The sequence below is a fragment of the Littorina saxatilis genome, linkage group LG3, assembly GCF_037325665.1.
Source record: "Littorina saxatilis isolate snail1 linkage group LG3, US_GU_Lsax_2.0, whole genome shotgun sequence".
NCBI lineage: Eukaryota > Metazoa > Mollusca > Gastropoda > Littorinimorpha > Littorinidae > Littorina > Littorina saxatilis.
Window position 1 is genome coordinate 56,394,686 of NC_090247.1, and position 7,168 is coordinate 56,401,853.

Genomic DNA, 7,168 nt, shown 5'->3' on the forward strand with positions numbered 1-7,168 from the left:
ATCCACTCGGCCAATGTCTTATCCACTCGGCCAATGTCTTATCCACTCGGCCAATGTCTTATCCACTCGGCCAATGTCTTATCCACTCGGCCAATGTCTTATCCACTATGCCAATGTCTTATCCACTCGGCCAATGTCTTATCCACTGGGCCAATGTCTTATCCATTGGGCCAATGTCTTATCCACTCGGCCAATGTCTTATCCACTCGGCCAATGTCTTATCCACTCGGCCAATGTCTTATCCACTAGGCCAAAGCGCCCATCACAGCTCTGATGACAACCACTAACACCAGCGCTTCAACCAAAGATTGTACAGTTATAATCAGTGGAGAAGCCATCAATCTACGGTCGCTCCTGAAATCACACGGGCAGAGGTCAGGTCCTGGACGCGTCGATTAAAGGCCAGGACACGCTAATCACAGAGACCAGAAAGTTCATCACCACAAGCATCAGGAGTTAATCGCTTTCCATTCACCCCACAACATGTCGCTGCTCTGTGAACCGTGCGGGGAGAAATTAGCGACATAAAATCAATAAGCTATCGGCAGCTTCCTGATCACCCTGATTGAAGGCTGTCGTGCGCATGCGTCGTTAGTTTATTCTCCTTCATTTACATATACACAGGCCGACATGCACGCATTGCTGTGCGCTCGCACTTAGGCACACCTCCAAACTAATGTCGGCGTCACACGTCAAAAGACACTCACACAGGTCACTCGTTCTCGCGAATTAGACATGCACGCAATAAAGCGTGCACTCAGACACGTATTTAAATGCCTCGGCTTAGACATTAAGTGTACTTAAAGCAACGAAATTACATGTAATACAAATGTGTCGTCAGACAGTCGTGGAATTTTAATGAAAAAGAAAGACAGTCATTGTATGTTCAGCAAAAAGAAAACAGAAAACGGGAGGTAGGCAGCTCATTTTCAAAAAAGAAAATTGGTCAAGGCATTCTCACGTCCACATCTCCCAGGATCAAATGATGCTTTTACTTTAATTTAGCAACGCTGTACATTCCAAAACAGCGCGTCCTCTATTGAATTGTCCGATTTGTAGTAATCCGTTTCTCGACTATTCCGCAATTGTGGTTTTACAACATAATGATACTGTCACCAAAGGTTATAAATATTTTTGCTTTCTCACTGCAAGCAAACGGCACCTGCGACACGGATTGTTACATTTAACGTCATGAACACCGAAGCCAGTTCTCAGCATATTATGGTGACAGCTCTGAAGGCCGCCCCTCCTTCCGTAATAGACTATGACGACAAGGCGACATCCAAAATAAATGACCACGGGAGGATACTGCCACTAAGAATGCGGTGAGCATTAACTAGGAAAGAATTTTAAGTATCCTTCGCTGGAAAGGGTCAGAGAGTAGACGAGGAGCTGTAATAGAAGTTGTCCATACTGTCCGGCGCATAAACAACAAAACGAGAGAGCGAGAGAGAGAGAGAGAGAGAGAGAGAGAGAGAGAGAGAGAGAGAGAGAGAGAGAGAGAGAGAGAGAGAGAGAGAGAGAGAGAGAGAGAGAGAGAGAGAGAGAGAGAGAGAGAGAGAGAGAGAGAGAGAGAGAGAGAGAGAGAGAGAGAGAGAGAGAGAGAGAGAGAGACCGACCGACCGACCGACCGACCGACCGACCGACCGACCGACAAACCTTCCAACAGACAGACCGACAGACAGAAAGACAAATAACTCTCTTACCTGAATTCGTCAATAGATCACAGCGCCACATGTAACAGACAAAAAGATAATTATTATTTAGTTATGGAAACTTCATCACACGAGAGAGAGAGAGAGAGAGAGAGAGAGAGAGAGAGAGAGAGAGAGAGAGAGAGAGAGAGAGAGAGAGAGAGAGAGAGAGAGAGAGAGAGCGGGGGAGAGTGAAAGAGAGGGGAGAGTGAGAGAGTGAGAGATAGAGAGAGAGAGAGAGAGAGAGAGAGAGAGAGAGATAGAGAGAGAGAGTTAGAGAGAGAGAGTTAGAGAGAGAGATAGAGAGAGCAGGGGAGAGTGAAAGAGAGGGGGAGAGTGAAAGAGAGGGGGAGAGTGAGAGAGAGAGTGAGAGAGAGATAGAGAGAGAGAGAGAGAGGGGGAGAGTGAGAGAGAGAAAGAAAGAGAGAGTGAGAGAATGAGTGAGAGAGTGACACAGAGAGACAGACAGACAGAGAGATAGGCAGAGATAGAGAGAGAGAGTCACGAACGAACTAGCAAACGAACGAACTTTATTTTACAAGGATAAAGGTATAAGGCACATTGCCTTGTCTAACAACCTGTCCTTACAAATACTAAACCTATAATATCCATTAAAGAAGCTTACACATGAAAAGAAATAATTGAAGAAGAAAAAAAGCTAAATGCAACAAGAATATAAGATGGAATAAAACAAAAATGCGAAGAAAGTTAAAAAGACCTCAAACACACACAGACACACACAACAACAAACAAACAAACAAGCCATATGCAATCAAAAGAAAAGGTATATATAGGTGAGAGGAAACAAAAAACAGAAAAGAAATTGTTTAACTAGATAAAGAAGACAAAGGGTAAATAAAAATCACATCGATCAAATAAATATCACAGAGAAAAAGAGATAAAGAGAGAGAGATAAAAAAGAGAGAGAGAGAGAGATAAAAAAGAGAGAGAGAGATGGGAGGGAGATAGAATTGGTAGGGGGAGGTAGAGAGAGGGCGGAGGGGGGGGGGAGAAGAAGAGAAAAACACTCTCTTTTTATCCACCCAGTCTCAGGCCACAGACTTCCCCCCGTCGCCGCGATGTCCATTTAACCGGAAACGAGAGAGCTCGTTAGCGCCACCTACTGACGTCATCATTCGTGAGCTCATTCACCAGAGGTTTCCAGCCATTCTACGCCGCCATGGCCCCTTGATTGTGATTGGAAAATAATGGCGGGTGGAGGGAGAACGTTTTTTTTTTTAATGTCTGAACGCAGAGGGGAAGGGAGAGAACTCTTTATTCTGAACGGGCAGTGAAGGGGACAGAACTCTTTCTTCTACTATCTGCTAGCATGCCTCATTACCGGACGTCACGACGTCTACATCAAAAGGTGCGCGCGCCGCTAAGCTACAGAAGTGGTCGCACATCATTTTGATTTTTCTTTGTTCAATCAAAAAAGGTCTGCTCAGCGCGACCAGCAGAGGAAGCAGGAGGAATCCGGAATGCCGTGTGTGTGTGTGTGTGTGTGTGTGTGTGTGTGTGTCTGTGCTTGCGTGCGTTCGTGTGTACGTGTGCGTGTGCGTGCGTGCGTGCGTGCGTGTGTGTGTGTGTGTGTGTGTGTGGTGGTTGTGGTGATGGTGCTGCTGTTGTTGCTGTTGATGGTGTTACTGATGTTGGGGTTAGGTATAGGGAGAAGGATCAGGAGAAAAATAACTACAGTCTCATTCAAACCGACTGCATTTGTTACAAAACGTTTCATTCCCACTGCACAGGACACTCAACAGCCAAAGCGGAGGAAAACATTTCTGACAAATACTGCACGCACACCTCAGTGCCAAAAAGGCAACACTCTCATTTAAATCTACAGCAATCGTCATGAAAATTGTCATTCCCAGTGCGAACTGAGAGAGAACACTGGATAGAAAAACGTTCTTATATCCCACGTGCACACAAAAACATTTTATTACCTAAACTTACAGGGGAAACAACACTCAAAAAACCTTTGCATTCAAATGTGCAGTAGTCTTCACAAATTTGCCATTCCCAATGCGAAACTGACAATGACCCACAACACTCAAAACTGGACACGACAAAATATCTCTGACGAACTACGATACTGCACGTGCAGACACATATACACCTCGGTGCTGCAAAAGCAACCTTTGCATTCAATTTTACAGCAGGCGTCTGTAAACCTGCCATCCCCACTGCGCGGCACGCCACGGAATCTTTCCCCCGTGAAAGAAGTGCATGAATTAGAATTGTCACGTTTCCCAAAATACCTCTTCCTCTAGCACTCTAATCAGCATTCCCCACAAGCGGTGCCAAACAAAGGCTGATTTCCCCTGATTCTGATTATCTGTGGCTATCTGTCTCTCTCTGACTCTGTCTTTCTATCTGACTCCCGGCCTGTCTGTCTTTCTGTCTTTCTGTCTATTTGTCTGCCTGTCTGTCTTGTCTCTCTATCTGACTCCCGGGCTGTCTGTCTGTCTGTCTGTCTGTCTGTCTGTCTGGTCTGGTCTGGTCTCTCTCTCTCTCTCTCTCTCTCTCTCTCTCTCTCTCTCTCTCTCTCTCTCTCTCTCTCTCTCTCTCTTTCTCTCTCCAGATATGTTATTCATGAATTGTCTGTGTTGCTAATTTGTTGAATCGTTTATAAACTTTTGTTCGTTCTTTATGTTTTACTTTGGACTGTTTGTCTGCTTGTTACTTTCGTTTGTTTGTTTTTTTCGTTTAAGGAGTTTTACTCTCGCTCTTCGGTGAGGGAGTGTCTTGTAGAATAGCAAGGGTTAGCTGTAAGACATACGCTACTCTCTCTCTCTCTCTCTCTCTCTCTCTCTCTCTCTCTCTCTCTCTCGCCCCCCTCTCTCTCTCTTGCTCTCTCTCACTCCTCTCTCTCACACCACCCCCTCTCTCTCTCACACCACCCCCTCTCTCTCTCTCTCACACCACCCCTCTCTCTCTCTCTCTCTCTCTCCACAACCCCGGCCTACCAGCAGCGTGCGGTTCCTGAAATAAAACGGCTTTAATGAAACTGCCAAGCCCAGGCTCCAAAAATAAGCTACAACAAAAGCAGCAGCTACAGCCGCAGACGAGATGAGAGTTTCACGGTCCGAGTCATCCTCAGTGATAAAACGGACACCCTGCGAGGCTTTTCGTGTCACCATCATTTGCAGGTGACAACATTAACAGTGAGGGCCCTGGAGGTAAAATCAACCATGGTGCGTGGTATACACATGCTGTAATGTTTCAAAATAGGACAAGGCAAACACAAAGTGACAGTCGCGTGTGGTGTCATTAATACATGATGTCTCCAAATAGGACGCGACCTCCTTTGAGAGCTGACCTACAAAAAGTCATATTTCTTTTTTATATAGCACACAGCATGCCCGAGACGCCCCCCCTCCCTTAAACGAGTTTTAGCATTTAAAGGGAATCAAGTCTATCAATAAGGTTTGAAGTAAAAAGTGTGAAAAGCTTAAAGTTTTATAGAACCTTATTCACTTTACTGTGATAGACCTAGGCTTAATGTAAATAGTTTCAAACACGCACATGACCATGAAAACTGAGAAGAAATAAAATAAATCGGTCCAGAATAACAAATAGGTTGAAAGGATATGCAAAAACAAACAAACCAAAAACATAGCTACCAACCAACCAGCACAGCATTCGGTGATTTAAAGTGTTGGCTCTTTAACCCATTGCCAAGGGCAAAACGACACGTACCCGTGTGTTTGTCTTCGACGACTATCTAGAGGTCTCTTTCTTTGCACAATCATTATATAATCGCTTTTTGTGTGTGAGGTCGAAATGATCCAATTTATGATTATTACAATCCCTAATTCCCTCTCCTAAACCCACGTTTTCCTCCCGACGGTTTTTTGTGCAAACACGGCCAACTGTTTTCTCAGCTGTTGACGTTTGGGCAAAACATCGTGTTGTTGAGGTGTTACCGGCTGTTCACCGGCATGTTGATATGGTTCTGGGATTTACCAAAATGGCTAAAAAATATACAAACTTCGGCAATTTTTCGGAAGTTTAAAGGTGCTCCCTATTTGACATCTGCCCAGGCTTTAAGACCATCCGTGTTTTAAAAAATATAATCCATAAAAAAATGAAAAATAGTCCAGTTCTGCACATTTCTTTCTTTATTTGGTGTTTAACGTCGTTTTCAACCACGAAGGTTATATCGCGACGGGGGAAGGGGGGAGATGGGATAGAGCCACTTGTCAATTGTTTCGTGTTCACAAAAGCACTAATCAAAAAATTGCTCCAGGGGCTTGCAACGTAGTACAATATATTACCTTACTGGGAGAATGCAAGTTTCCAGTACAAAGGACTTCACATTTCTTACATACTGCTTGACTAAAATCTTTACAAAAATTGACTATATTCTATACAAGAAACACTTTACAAGGGTAAAAGGAGAAACAGAATCCGTTAGTCGCCTCTTACGACATGCTGGGGAGCATCGGGTAAATTCTTTCTCGTCTCAACCAATATGGGACTCCCCCTAACCCGCGGGGGGTAGTTCTGCACAGGAAGCCGAATGAGTTGGTATGTGTCCAAGTGGAGGGCTGGACTTATCCCATGTAAAACGCATCATCTAAGGTGATAAGCCGTTTCGTTTACACGGGAAAGACTAGTAGCCGTGCCTTTAGGACAGTCCTTGAATTGGCTTAATTAATCTTTACCCCCACTATGCAAACATTTCGCCATCAATGTTTTTAAATAGAGTGTTTTGGCTGATGAGTTGGCAAAGAAGCCAAGTCAATGGTCCCCCCCCCCCCCCTTCCAACGTCTTCGATCTTCCCAACTCTCGAACTAACAGGAAACATGGAATCCCCCCGCCGCTGCTGCAGTGTCATTCATGCGCACTGTTCGCGGAGACCCAATCAGGACAGCTGATGATGAAAAGGCAGGGAAGATCCACCAGGGCACCATCACTCAATGTACAGCAATAATGCTCAGAGACTCCACTCTTTTCCTTCGTGATCCTATGAAACAAGTATATACCTCCATCGTTGTACGGACATACCGCTTTGAAGGTGGTCCTATGAAGCAAGGATATACCTCCATCGTTGTACGGACATACCGCTTTGAAGGTGGTCCTATGAAGCAAGGATATACCTCCATCGTTGTACGGATATACCGCTTTGAATGTGGTCCCTAATTAAGCCCGAAGTCGACTTCTCGAAGTCTTTTTACCAAAATATCAGCGCTAAAGCTTCGATCGTGCGGCCCGCATCCAAACACCTTCATGAAATCCCGACGTTATTTTGATCCCTGGGAAAGGGGCAAATTCAGAGAAAACGGGAGGCAAGCATCTCTTACCACCCCCCCCCCCCCCCCCTCCCCACTCATCCTCTCTGATTGGTAGCGCGTCATTCGCGGTGACACGGTCTACGCTGGTTGTGGTGGGGTCCAGAGGTCGTGCATAGGGCAGCGATTTCACGTGCCACACGCACCGACTCTCTGGTCATGACACTGAGTGCTTC